A 15,501-nucleotide genomic window follows, 5' to 3' on the forward strand; every position below is an offset into this window, starting at 1 on the left:
CTGCTGCCTCCCACTCATGCTGCCTTGCCCACAGTGATGAGCTCTATCCAATGGCAGTGTAAGCCAGAAAAGACCCTTCCTCCCTTATAGTACCCCCGTCAGATAAACTAGTGACAGCATGCTTGTAGTCTCAACACTCGAGAGGCTGAGGCAAGAAGATCATGAGTTCAAAGCCAGCCTGGGATACATAATGAGACCCTGTCTCTAGTTGTTTTACTAATTAAAACTTTGGTGCCAAGAACAAGAAGATATGTCAGTGGGTAAAAGTACGAGCCTGACATCCTGAGTCTGATCCACAGGACCCACAAAGTGGAAGGAGAAAATAGGTTCCCGCAAGCTGTCCACACATGCATGTCCAACATGGTATACATGTGCTCCTCCCATAAGTAAAATACAATTAAATTTTTTAAATTAAAGATTTTTGGGGTTTTTGGTTTTTTTTTTTACTTATTTTATGTATATGAATACAGTGTAGCTGTTTTCAGACACACCAGAAAAGGGAATTGGATCCCATTGCAGATGGTTGTGAGCCACCATGTGGTTGCTGGGAATTGAACTCAGGACCTCTGGAAGAACAGTCAGTGCTCTTAACCACTGAGCCATCTCTCCAGCCCCAATTAATTTTTTAATTGTTTAAAACATTCAATGCCAATGGGATAAGAAATTTTTTATTAGCTTTAGGTAAAGCTTTGTGCAGTGGGGAGGAGGGATGGTGTCTTAGTTAGCGTTTTATTGCTGTGAAAAGACACCATGACCAAGGCAACTCTTATAAAGGAAAACATTTAATCAGGGCTGGTTTATAGTTTCAGAGCTTCAGTCCATTATCATCAAGGCATGAAGCATGGTAGCATCCAAACAGAGGTTGTACTGGAGAAGCCAAGAGTTCCACATTTTAATCTGCAGGGAGCAGAATGGAACTATGTACCACACTGGCATACCTTGAGCATATAAATGACCTCACAGCTCTCCACAGTGACATGTTTTCTCTAACAAGGACACACCTACCAATAGTGCTACTCCCTATGGCCAAGCTTTCAAACACATGAGTCTACGGAGGCCATACGTATTTAAACCACCACAGACAGGTATACCTATAATCCTGTACTGAGAAGATAGCAGGAGGATCTCTATTTGGCTCTCTACCTGGATTATATCGTGCATTCAAGAGCTCTCCACAGTGACATGTTTTCTCTAACAAGGACACACCTACCAATAGTGCTACTCCCTATGGCCAAGCTTTCAAACACATGAGTCTACGGAGGCCATACGTATTTAAACCACCACAGACAGGTATACCTATAATCCTGTACTGAGAAGATAGCAGGAGGATCTCTATTTGGCTCTCTACCTGGATTATATCGTGCATTCAAGATGAAGTGGGAGAGCACAGTAGTATTCATTCTACAAAGGAGGAGCAGGAATGGGAGATTTTTCCTTTATATCCTCTATAATCCATTTCATTGTTTTCTATGCATGGGTGCTTTACCCGCTGGTGTGTTTATGCACTGTGTACATCTCTGGTGACCTCAGAGACCAAAGAGGATATCAGATCCCCTAGAACTGGAGTTGCAGACAGTTGTGAGCCATCTTGTGGGTACTGGAAATTAGACCCAAGTTCTCTAGAAGATACCCAGTGCCCTTAAGCCCTCTCTCTCCGGCACATATAATCCTCTATGCGGTACCTGCAAAAGGTAAGTACTGAAGTAACTCAAAACATCCCACTTAGAAAACCTGAACCACTGGTAAATCAGCCTAGCACTCTGCTAAGGTTTAATTTACCTCAGCCAAAAGATACGTATTTTATAAAAATTTAGAGACGCACACAAATACCCACAGCTTTCACATCAAGAAGAGTAAAAATAGTTTATTCTAAAGCCAAATATGAGTGCCCATGGCCTGGGAACGCAGATTCAGGTTACCCCAAATACCATGCCCCAATGTGGAAGTAGTTTTATGAAGTTTTTATAGTAACAGAACAAAGAAAGCTATAAATCAAAGCACTTTTCAAATACTGGAAATACCAAATTTCACAAACTAGAAATACCAGTTAGTGAGTTAAAGCAAAGCAAAAGACCTTTCTTATGAACCTCAGATATTATTTTATCTAATGGCAATCTTAGCCTTTGGATTGTTGGAAGATAGAAGTCTGTTTATACATCCCTAAAGGATTTACCGGAAAGTCTCAAGGAGTTTAGGTCACCTTGGAGAGCTTGGCAATAGAGGTTACCACTCAGACTAAAGATAGCCCAGTCCCCTTCCAGTTCTCCATAATCCACGAAACATCCAGCTACAACATTGAACTCAGTGTGTTGTTTTGTTTTTGTTTTTGTTTTTTGTGGAAACTTCACTTCACAAAGCCATGCCATCTATTTTTCTCATACTTCCTCACATCTTCCCAAGTCTTAGTTACATAGACTCTGGTCAAGGATATGTATTTTTTCTTCTCCTTCTTCTTTCTCTTCCTCCTCATCCTTTCCTCTTCTTCCTCTTCCTCCTCTTCTTTCTCTTTCTCCTCTTCTTCCTCCTCCTCCTCTCCTTTTCAATAAACTGGAAATGTTTCAAATGTTGCAGGCTTCCTAGGCTGCTCTACCCAGTCTTCAACACTTCACTCCATGCTGTATCCTGGGTATGATACCCACATCATTCTGTGGTTCAATGTTTACAGCTTTGCTCGGTGAACCTATCTATCTTCTGGAGATTGATAGATTGATTGAATGAGCAGAAACTATGTTGGTTCAGTTAAGTGAAGGTGGTTTACTGTAACAGAATATTCGCAGCCACTGAGCTCCCAAAAGAAGAGCTCAAACTGCTCAAAGACTTAACTGAGTCTGTAGTCTTTCCTGAATTAACAAAGGGGGAGTTATTACAGGATAATGTGGCTTATTCATTATTTCAATGGGATTCCAGGCAGAGCAGGAAGGAAACCAGACCTCTCCCTGATAATGGTGCTCGCTAACGTTGGGGGAAAGGCAAGATGTCCTTCTAATTGAGGAAATATATCCCTTTCAATGAGTACAGCTTGTACTCTCTGGAAGGTAATGTCCATTCCTGGGAGCAGAGCTTCAGCTAAAATGCAAGTCTATTAATCAAACTGACTTGACTCTTGCTTACATATATAAGAACAGCAAAAAGGAAATCTAAATAATAATTGCAAAACACATAATAGCAAAAAGGAAAATCTAAATGTGCAACAAACCACAGACCTGGATGCTCTTCCTACTCCCCACCCCCACCCCACTCAATCCACCCGTGGATATACAGTTCCTAAGACCCGTGAGAGAGTGAGCATCGTCTTAAGTAGTTAAAGTCCTAAGGCTCCTGCCTCAAACTGGCACATTCAAATTTGGTGCATAGTGCTAAGAGGGCAATCTAAGGATCCCTTCCTGTGGGGAGGTATGAGGTTTCCCCAAGGAAGGCAGTGAGTTCTAATGCAACAGGCCTCTAAAGAAGTCTATGGAGAATGAAAAGCTGAGTGCCTAAGAGCCTGTGGGTGCCAGCCCTGGGAAAAGAGACAAGAAAATCTAAGTTGCACTGCTTTGCTGGCATCTCTTTGACACTGACCAGATCACCTTTCTAAAACGGTCTCAACTCCTCAGTGAGGAGACCTACATATGACCCTCAGTGAGGAGACCTACATATGACCCTCAGTGAGGAGACCTACATATGACCTTCAGGTAGTCCATAGTGCTGGAGATACTGGGGAGAGAGAGCAGGTGGACAAAACAAGACAGATCTGCTCCAAACATCTTGTTCTCTGAAGAAATCCATCAAGCAGGCTACAACCTGGACTGCCTAGTGGTGAGAAGGCAGAAAGCAGGAAGAATACTCATAACAGCAGGGCACCTTGACAGAGGACGGAGGCAAGAACAGTAAAGTCACTGCTATGTGGGGATGTGGGTCGGCTCATTGTCAGCTCTGCAAGCTGCTACCTCTCCCTCTCAGTCTCAGGACCCTTGCTGGGGTGCAGCTAGGGTTGTTGTCTTACACTGCAGCAAAGAATTTCCCAGTGTGCACAAGGGAAGCAAACTTAGCAAGTTTAGTGACTAGGCAAAGGACAGATGCACTTGGCGAGAGTCAGGTGCTGGTGTTAGGAGAGGACCATGCCTAAGTGCTTCAGCAACAGCCATGTGACTTTGAAAGTTGAGGAGGAACTGGAAAGATGGTTCAACAGTTAAGAGAACTTACTTCTCTGACAGAGGACCCACATTTAGTTCTCAGAACCCACTGGTGGCTCACAACCATCTGTAACTCCATTTCCAAGGGATTTGATGCCTTTTTCTGGCCTCTGTGGTTACTACATACACACGGTGCACATACAGACAGACAGGTAGAACAACCACACACAAAAATAAAATAAAATAAAATAAATAAAATAAAAATAAATAAATCTTTAAATTAAATAAAAATAAAGTCAGGGATTTACGTTGCTTTAAAAGGTAATCTGTAGTTGAGGTTGAAGAAGGGAGGAAAACATATTTTGGTCTACTTGTTTCCTACCAAAAGGAAGTATTTTTATAAATTAAATTACTGGATAATTTATGGGGAGTTTTAAACAGTTGTACATAGGAGGAAGAAATGTGCTTAAGACAAAAACAGATCAAAACTTTAAAATGAAGCTAATTTTGTTAAGCATAGACCACACAGAGAGCTTTAAAGGAGTTTTAACCTTCAGCATAGATCACTAGGCATTGTAATAATCTGTGAGATTTTGGGAAGGAACATTGCTTCTGTATAGGGTTCTACACAGGGCAGCCTCCACTGGCTGTGCTGAGTCTCTCAACTCAGCCAGCAAGAGTTGTAGGTCAGGTTCAGCTATGTGAGGGTAAGGGGCTCTCCTTCTCGCAGCCTCTAACCGTATCATCCCATCCTGCTTCTGGGAGCGAGAGGAATGCTTTTGTGTCTTTTTGTAAACTTGAGGGCATTACTCTCTAAAGAGGATGCTATGAGTCCAGCGTTTCCCACATTCCGATATACTCACAGCACACACCCATGTAGTGTTCCCAGGTTGACATCTTAATTCCTTGACCAATGCTGTCATTAAGCACCACCTTCTCATCCATTTTCATGAGGAAATGCACTCCTAGCCAGAGTGGGTGGCATATGCCCACAATCTCAGCTGATACAGGCAGGAAGGTCAGGAACTGAAGGTCGTCTTCCGATGCAAAGTGGGTTTGAGGGCAGCTTAGGCTGTATGAGTGTCACAAAAACAGAAAACGAAAAAGTCTAGTCTTTCTATTTGAAAGTTTGGTCATGGGACGTGTTACATACACCACAGACTCTACCGTGCTGTAGCCTCTTTCTGCCTTTCTCATGTCTTCCTCACCCCCCACCAGGCCCCTACTCAGAGTAACCAGCGCATGATTTTCCTTTCTCCTGCAGTATTTTACCTACCTAGAAATCCTGAACAGCTTCTGTCTCAAATGAGTTCATCAATAAATGTTCCGTATAGAACCACATTACTGTCTCCTAAGCAGATCTGGTTAGCGTATCTCCAACGTGTCATGAACTTAGTATCAAATAGACCATTGCACAGAATTAGGGGCACAGAAAACCCTTTGAACGAGAATAAAAGCTAGCTGGGCTTCTCCCTCTGATCCTCCAGAGCTTCCTGCTCTCCTCGCTGCCCCCTGGGCACCTGGTCCAGTCTGTTTGCCCTAAAACTAGACTTCCTGAGGCTACTTACCAACAAAGTGAAAGGTAATCTCTGTATGGGCTCTCCGTAACCCTAGCACCCTGGAAACTGGAACAAGAAAGTTACAGTGAGTTCAAGGCCAACCTGGGCAACAGAGCGAATTCTGAGCCAGCCAAAGCCACATAGAAAAACTCTTGTCAAAAAGAGAGGGGGGGGGAGAGAGAGAGAGAGAGAGAGAGAGAGAGAGAGAGAGAGAGAGAGAGAGAGAGAGAAAGAGAGAGAGGAAGGAAAGAATAAATTTTAAAAATTTAAAAAGTTGGGGCTGGGGATTTAGCTCAGTGGTAGAGCGCTTACCTAGGAAGCGCAAGGCCCTGGGTTCGGTTCCCAGCTCCGAAAAAAAGAACCAAAAAAAAAAAAAAATTTAAAAAGTTATACATCAAATAAGAGGGAAAGGGGGAGGGAAGGGGAGAAGAGAGGAAGAAGCACATGGTTGGAACATAGGCATCCCAATCCAGCAAAGTCTACTAGAGAACGATAATAGTTTATGTTTCTTAATAAGATTTCTTGAGAAATGAAAAGCAACAGTATCTACCTGGTAGCCTTGGCTCAGGTCTAGCCAGCTATCGCCTAGAGGAAAAAGAAAGATAAATAATCCTGGCCACGTCTTGCAGGATCTGTTCTTCATTATTGTAAGGTACATGTGAATGATTTAAAGGAGGAAGTGCTGTTGTTAGCTCACTGTTGAAGCAATCTCAGTCTGTGGTCACGGGACCCTTTTGCTTCTGGTCCAGTGTGAGGTGAGGCTAAACAGCATGTCAGGGACCTTGAAGAACAAGGTTGCTCCCCTTGTGGCAGCTATGAGACAGGAACAGACAAGGACAGCACACCCTTCAAAAGCATGGTCCCCGTGGCCTGTTTTCTGCAACCAGGCCCTATCTCTCACCACCTTCCAATAATGGCATCAACTTTAGAAATCTGCTGGTGAATTCACCCATTAAAGAATAGGAACCCTCATAATCCAGTCACTAGTCAAGCTTTACCACAGGAGCCCAAAGAGCATATCATATCTAAATCATTGAAGTTGGCAAGGTTAGGTAGTACTTCCTACCAGGTTGTGGAAACTTTCCTCACCTACTCGGTCTACATTTTTCTTAGCTCTGGTCATCAAATGCAGCAGAAATGGAATGTGTCATATCTGAGCCTCAGCTTCTCAGTCTTCCTAGCCCTACCACAATAAACCACTCCAGATTAGCCTACTGCAGAAGGATGGACACATGGCCCAGGCTCCCACGTCACTGCTGCCTTTAGATAGACAACAACCAGACATAAGGAAGGCCATCCCAGGCTCCCAGCTGACCATCCAGATGGCTTACAGACTTGTGTATGAAAATACATGGCTGTCATTCTAAACCACTAAGCCTCAGACTGACTTGTTATGCAACATTAGATAACTGGCAAGACACGCTGTGTGTGTGATTATATACAATATGTAGCCAGGCTTGGGGGCTTACACCTCTAATCCCAGCATTGAGGAAATCAAGGCAAGGGGACTGTCATGAGTTCAAGGCCAGTCTGTGTTACATACTGAGCTATATAGAGGTATAGGCTATACAGCAAAAGCCTACAAGAAATTAACTGATTAATTAAAATTTTAAAACCTGGGTAGGATGGAATACTCCTGTAACCCCAGCACTGAAGAAAGAGAGGTAAAAGAATTGTGCAAGGGGGCTGGAGAGATGGCTCAGCGGTTAAGAGCACCGACTGCTCTTCCAGAGGTCCTGAGTTCAATTCCCAGCAACCACATGGTGGCTCACAACCATCTGTAAAGAGATCCGATGCCCTCTTCTGGTGTATCTGAAGACAGCTACAGTGTACTTATATATAATAAATGAATAAATTAAAAAAAAGAAAGTTTCCTTATTAAAAAAAATAATAAATAAAAAAAAAAGAATTGTGCATAGTTGCATACACACTGAGAGACCAGCCTGGGCTGCACAATGCTCTGTGTCAAAGATAGATAGATGATAGATAGATAGATAGATAGATAGATAGATAGATAGATAGATAGATAGATAGATAGGGATAGATAACATTTAGTAACTTTACAAATGTTAGTGCTTACAGAAATAGAGAAGCCAAACCCAGAATAGCTGTATATCCCTTTGAGGAATACTGGACATTAAATGTCATGAAAATTCTGGCTAGTACCAGTTAACTGGTGATTTCCATTAAAATATGATTCCATAATATGGGCTGAAAGTTTGCCCCTGCTAACTGGCAACTTGACTTTTGTAACCAAGTAAGATTGGCCTGGAGAATTCCATCCGTGAGAGCAAACCTAACTGGCTTCCCTTGATCCTGTTGCCAACTCATTCCCTACTCTGTTGGGTAAAGATTGGGAAGGTTGAAGAAAGGTAATTGACTGATGTATCAGACACATCTTGTCCCCCACACAGATCTTCCAAGCTCACCTTTGTTCAGCCAATAGAAGTGAGCATCGTGCACATAGATATCAGTAGTCAACTCACCTTCACTTTTTGCCCAGGGAACGTGTGGTGGTTTGGATGAGAATGGATCCGTAGGCTCATGTGTTTAAATGCTTGACCCTGAGTTGGTGGAACTCCTTGGGAAGGTTTAGAAGGTGTGGCCTTGTTGGAGAAAGTGTGTCACTGGTGAGAGGGCTTTGATTCTCTCTCTCTCTTTCTCTCTCTCTCTCTCTCTCTCTCTCTCTCTCTCTCTCTCTCTCTCCTATAGCTACTGTAACAGTGTCACGCCTGCTTGCCTGCCACCATGCTCTCCTTCATGATTCATTGACTAATCCTCTGGAACCATGAGCCCCAATGAACTCTTTCTTTTATATGTCACCTTCATCATGGAGTCTTCTCTCTGCAGTAGAAGACTAAGACATACATTTCAATATATTCAGCCTTGAAGGGAGGTAGTTAGTGGATGAGGCCAGGAATGAATAAATGTGAAAAGAACTTTGCACATAGTCTCCAAAGATGCTGGAAGATGCAGTTCAGTTATTCACAAAACATAGTGAATTGACTGGACATTCTCCACCCCACCCTGACACCAACTTCTGTCCTTCTTTCTACTCCTTAGGCTCTCTGCCTGTAATAAAATTTTGATTTGTTTAAACAGTACAGAAATATTATGTGGATATGGTTTTTGTTTTAATCCCAGGTATGAGATATAGGGCTGCTTCAGATTGTCCACAGTAACTAACTATGTTTCATTCTCTGGCAGGGATATAATTTTGCCAGCTGAAGATCGTTTATGTTTGAAACTCTGGGGCCTCTTCAGAGGGTATGTAAATGCCAGAGCCCCAAGAAAGGGGGCAGCTGCTGTTCCCTGTGTTGCTGCTCCCCTCTTGCTGCCCCCTTGGTCCTGCTGTTGCTGGCTGCTGGTTGGAGACCTGATGACAAAGATTAAACTTGCCACAAGGAACTCGATACCCCTATCAGCAGGAAGTAGTCTAACAGGTTTGACACCCTCCCCTAATCTTCTTTCTCTTCTACCCAGTGTTGGGGGTTGGAAGGAATAAGGGTGGTGTACAGGAGGAGTAGGGTGTTAGAGGGGAAGAACCTAATAAAGGAGCCAAAATCAGCGCATAAAGGCTACCTACCCTGAGTCTTCACCTCAGGTCCTGGTTGGTGTATATGGTGCAGGGAGACGTCTAGAACTCACGGGAGAATGATATCCAGGATAACATGGCTATCACTCAGAGAGTCATCCTGCCAACCTAGTAGTCCTCAGGAATGTCTTCTGTGAGGGGAGCCTTCTGGTAAGAGTGCATGAAATGTGGCACAGTCCATCTCCGGGCCCATTCTCAGGGATATATCCACACATCTCTATTCTAAATTTTGTCTCTATTCTAATCTTGCCTTCTGAATCACCAACAAAACCATTAAATGGATACCACTCAAGAATCAGTGTAAGTTCATCCCCCCAGGAAATGTCATTCTGACCGTAAGCGACTGGTTTTCCCTCTGCCTGACACTTCTGGCTGGCAGCCTTGGGCTTTACAGAGACATCAGCCTGTCAGCCCTCTGCCTACCCAGTTTTTCTCTCAGCAGGTCACAGATAGGATTTCATGGAGGGTGGCATGAGTTCTCATTAATGACAGAATAGTATTCCACTTTAAAAATTATTTAATCTCTATTTTTTATCTTGGAGATTTTATTTGCTTTTATTTTATGTGTGTGAGTGTTTGCCTATGTGTATGTCTGTGTGCAACATATGTGCCTGGTACCCATAGAGGGCAGAAGAAGACATCAGATCCCTTGGAACTGAAGTTACAGACGTTGTGGGCTGCCGTGTAGGTGCTGGGAACCTAACCTAGGTTTTCTGCAAGAGCAGCCAGTGCTCTTACCTTCTGAGCCATCTCTCCAGCCTCATTTTATTTTATTTTTTATTGGTTTACAAGGTAGTAGATTTTTGCATTCCGTACATAATTTGGTTGACACCTCCCCTTCTCCATCTTCCTGCCTCCATCCCTGCTTATGAACCCAGTCTTTCCCCTTCTGCTTTCCTGTGTGAGCTGAACCTTCTCTACCTCTCTCCCTTAAAGCCCCGCCCCATCGCCCCTTCCCATCTACAGCATTCTATTCTCTTTTCACACTTACTTCATACTAAACTAAACATATGTAAGACTTGGGAGCTGAGGTCACATATGAGAAAACACGAGCCCAGTCACCTCAGGCTAATAAGATAATGATAATAATAATATTAATAGGGCTGGAGAGATGGCTCAGCGGTTAAGAGCACCCGACTGCTCTTCCAGAGGTCATGAGTTCAATTCCCAGCAACCACATGGTGGCTCACAACCATCTGTAAAGAGATCCGATGCCCTCTTCTGGTGTATCTGAAGACAGCTACAGTGTACTTATATATAATAAATAAATAAATCTTTAAATAATAATATTAATAATCCAGCTTCTGAATAATCCATTTTCTGAAATTTTCATAGTTATTTTTTCTTTATGGAGGAATGAAATTCCATTTTGTATATGTGACACATTTTTATTTTCCAGTCATAGACTAATGGACACCCAGGGGGATCCCATTTACTTCCAAACAGCTTTCTGTGTTCAGTATCGCTGTTGTCAGAGCACAGCGGTAGTGAAGCCCCTTAAGGAGCAGCACCGGGTCGCCTCAAGGAACTGAAAATCCAGTGAAAGAGCTAACACCATACCAGTGAGCATGAAAATACAGTTATAATTATGATAATGGTACCAAAGGAAAATGCTAAAGGAGGCTAGGATGCGGTGAGTAAAGTACTTGCTATGTAAACCTGACAACTGGAGTCTGAATCCTGGAACCCACGTGAAGGCAGATGAGACCTGACTCTACGAGCTGTCTTCTGACACATACACGTGCACACTCACACACATGCACACTCGCAGGCACACACACATACTAATAACAACAACAATAATTTTAAAAGAAAACAGAGAGATGGCTCAATCACTAAACGCTGACTACAGATGGGTATGGTGGCATATGCCTTTAATTACCACACTTGGCAGGCTCTGCCTGATCTACGTCGAGAGTTCAAGGACATCCTGACATAAAGAGACCCTATCTCAAAAACAAATAAAACAACAAAACACTGACTATACTTGCAGAGGACCCAGGTTATGGCAACTCACAAGCGTCTGCAGCCCAGGAGACTCAAGACCCTCTTCTTGCCTCTGCAGGCACCAGGCACACACATGGTGCACGTACGTGCATGCAGGCAGAACACTCATACACAAAAATAAATCTTTTGTTTTGTTTTGTTTTGTTTTAAGGAAAGATGCTGAGGGTGATTTGTGCAAAGCTATCATGAGGAAGCCATATTTAAGTTAAAACTCAGTGTAATTTGTCTGGGTGACAAGTGGGTATAGATGAAGCAGAAGAATCCGTATGTGAGGGTTTCCATGGAGAGCATGTGTCACCAGGAAGAAAGATTATCACTCTTGCCCGCCAGGAGCTCTGTCAGCCTGATCATTAGATGGGGACAGGAAAGGCTAAGGGAGGCAAAGCTTGTGTGTCCCAGAACTTTGTGTGCGATCATGAAGTACACGTAAGGGGCATGAGAATATAGGGGGGTTAGGGAAGGATTTTCAAAGCCTCACTTGGGTAACCCTGTGGAGGGTGAGCTGCAAAGGGACAACTTGAAGACAGGAAACCCAGTGAAGACAAACCAAGTTGCATGACCACATAACCTCTCTGAGCTCCTCCTGTGAACATATAGGGGAGGGGGAACCTAGAATCTGATTTTGTGACTAATGAGAAAAAATTTTACAAATGTCTAACATTAAGCAAACATTATTTTCATAAATTCCTCATTCCCTTCACCCGTCACATCCATCTCAACACAAAATGCCCCTTCATTCTCCATCTCAAAGACCTCCTGAGTTTCTTTTCTCTTCCCTCATACACGTTTTAACCTTCATAAATGTGAGGGGCTGGGAGTAAGACTCACTCGGTAGAGGGCTTGCCTAACAGGCAGTAAGCGCTGGATGTGTTCCCCAGCACCACATAAACTCAGTATGTGATGCCGCACACCTGTGATCCTGGCACTGGGAAGGAGGAAACAGAAAGATCAGAAGAACAGGGCCATCCTTGGCTATCTGTGACCCTCAAACACACACACGCACGCGCACACACACATCACACCACACACACACATACCACACACACACACACACATCACACCACACACACACATCACACACACACACACATTACACACCACACACACACATTACACACCACACACACACACATCACACCACACACACACACATTACACACCACACACACACATTACACACCACACACACACACATCACACCACACACACACATTACACACCACACACACACATTACACACCACACACACACATCACACCACACACACACATCACACCACACACACACACACCACACCACACACACACACCACACACACACCACACCACACACACACATCACACCACACACACACACCACACACACATCACACCACACACACACACATTACACACCACACACACACACATTACACACCACACACACACACATCACACCACACACACACACATTACACACCACACACACACACATCACACCACACACACACATCACACCACACACACACACACATTACACACCACACACACACATCACACCACACACACACATTACACACCACACACACACACATCATACCACACACACACACCACACCACACACACACACCACACCACACACACATCACACCACACACACACACATCACACCACATACACACACCACACCACACACACATTACATACCACACACACACACTCACACGCACACACCACAAACGACCTCTCTCTGTCTCTCTCTCTCTCTCTCTCTCTCTCTCTCTCTCTCTCTCTCTCTCTCTCTCTCTCTCATCAGGACTGCCTATGAAGTCTGTCTTTCCTTATACCTGCTTCACAGCTTGGCCTCCAAAGTAACAAAACAGAAACCTGACTATACTAATGGCCTACCTGCAGATCTTTACCTGCTAAGGACAGGAAGCAAAGCCCAGCTTGTGGGTGCAATGGTCTCAGTAACTTTCTCGTCCTATCTTTCTTCCTCCTTACCATTCCCCAGCCCCCAGTCTCCCTCACCCTAGCCTTATGCACGGCACATTTGGACTTTGAGGAAACCTACCCATGCCCCAGACTCTTTCACACGCCATACCCCAGGCCTCTTTGTCAGGTCCCCATGGCCCCACACTGCCCCCTCATCTTTGCCTCACTAAAGGACCCTGCTCATACTGGAAGGAGCCACTTCAGTGTCATCTTTCATGCTGAGCGTTCACATCCTCCTCAAACCGAATCCTTTCCTGGGCCCCACACCGGCGTGTACCTCCTTAAACTACAGCTCTTAACATGTTTATCATAATTATATTGTTTATATTAAAATGATACTCCCATTACTGTGAGCTCCTAAACAGTGGTGACTGCCCTAGGACAACCCACCCTTGGGTCATTAGGGCCCATCACAGATTCTACCATAATTCAAATGATACATGATTTGATGAACTACTGAAGGTACAAATGAACCAAACATAAAAGTCGCACTGCCTTTGCAACTAAGTTGTTGGTCACGGCAGGCCTTGGCCTCTGGGTAGCCTGAGCTTGGGGATTTGCCATCAAACCTGATTCCTTCCTGCTCCAGGGAGTCTGGTGTGAGGGACAGTTAATTTCTCTCTCTCTCTCTCTCTCTCTCTCTCTCTCTCTCTCTCTCTCTCTCTCTCTCTCTCTCTCTCTCTCTCTCTCTCTCTCTCTCTCTCTCTCTCTCTCTCTCTCTCTCTCTCTCTCTCTCTCTCTCTCTCTCTCTCTCCCACACCTCACCTGCTTACACCTGGGCCCCACTTTGGGACCTTAGCCTGATGTCCCTCCAAGTGTGGCACTACAGTGCCATCTGCTGGTCATTGGAATGCCTGCAGGTCAGGCTGGAGAAGGAACTAGGGTGGATTTAGAATCACTGGCTTCATCCTGCCCTTAAACTCCAACTATTGGACTCTGTACCAGGATGTCCACACACACCAAAGGGAGCTCAAAATTAATGGAAGTTTCCTTACTTAATTTCCCGTTAATCAAAGACTCTGAATCATGTCTCACCAGTCTTCATATTGTTCAGAAAGAAAGATAAGTGGTTCCTGATGATGTAGATATAAAGGGAATTTTAAAAAATAATGACATTTGCTTAGCATTTAACATTTGTACTGCTGGCATGCTGGGGCCTTTCTTCAACCTTCTAAGAGGCAAAGTTCCCACGCCTAGCCTCTCCTTTGGCTAGTGACCTTAACCCAAGAATTGTCCTCAGGACTTTCAGCACAGAGACGGACACTCAGGACCACTGGCTACACTCAGGAATTTCAGACAATCCTGGGGATGTAACTCAGTAGAATATATTCTGAGATGATCTACAGTGGGGGAGGGATCATAGGGGGCTCACACGGACTTTGATGATAAGCCATTAGAAAAAGGCCTCTACCTCAGACACTCAGTAATCAGAGGCCTGTCCTAAGTCCTCAAAGAGCAGAGCATCTTGTCCAGAATCCTCATTAGCCTGGTGCCCACTTTTAGCGTGATCACCCAGACCTCAGTCTCCTCAAGGACTAGGGACCTCCCAGGGAGCTGCCTCAAGCCTTATGTTGACTTTACACAGTCCCCTCAATGACCAGTTTTCTCCCTCAGTTTCCCTCACAGCCAGGGCTCCTCACTTGCGCCTCTCTGGTTTCCCCCCAGATCTCCATTGACAGAGACCCAAATGCAACATCAGCAAGAATTTCTTCACTGGATCCATGAAAAGAAGCATATGACATAATCAAAGCAGAAACATCCAAATAAAACAGAAGACACCTTTTTAATGAACTTAGTTTTTTGTAGAAAAGCATTGTTGAAACTTTTCTGGCCTTGCTTGATGACTTTATTGACTTATTTTATGATTGACATAGTTTTGTTTAAGATAACATAAAGCCAATTATCAATGTTAAGTGTTAAAACTTTCAACAATTTTGACCCATCCTCACCCCCGTATGAACCTGACACCCATCACATGGGATTTTGTGGCTGAAGATCTTTCATTAAGGTCCAGCAAGTGTAATTAGCTAGACAGTCCCTTCAGACCACCCAACTAACTGTTTCCCACTTCCCTCTGATCCCACAGGAAGTTACTTCATCTCCAAGATTCTGACTCCTAAATTGTCCCCAGACCCTTGGTACAAACATAAGACACAGCTGTGTCCAGGCCCCTAGAGGTATAGACTCTACTGACCTAATTGGTATAAACCCAGAGATTGTTTCCCAGAGGGCCAGCACCAGCTACCCCCGC

The 15,501-nt window shown here is 44.1% G+C and overlaps 1 long non-coding RNA gene across 1 annotated transcript in view; it reads left to right on the plus strand.

Annotated features, from left to right (window-relative positions):
- The window catches only part of LOC134483765 (uncharacterized), a 36,995-nt gene extending 21,836 nt beyond the window's left edge, over positions 1-15,159 (plus strand). The window contains exons 2-3 of the long non-coding RNA XR_015652319.1: positions 8,882-9,117; positions 14,916-15,159. This is a non-coding gene — a long non-coding RNA (uncharacterized LOC134483765). The remainder of the gene's footprint in view (positions 1-8,881; positions 9,118-14,915) is intronic.
- Positions 15,160-15,501: the final 342 nt, after the last annotated feature.

This window comes from Rattus norvegicus, chromosome 1 (assembly GCF_021556685.1).
Source record: "Rattus norvegicus strain SHRSP/BbbUtx chromosome 1, alternate assembly SHRSP_T2T, whole genome shotgun sequence".
Taxonomy (NCBI): domain Eukaryota; kingdom Metazoa; phylum Chordata; class Mammalia; order Rodentia; family Muridae; genus Rattus; species Rattus norvegicus.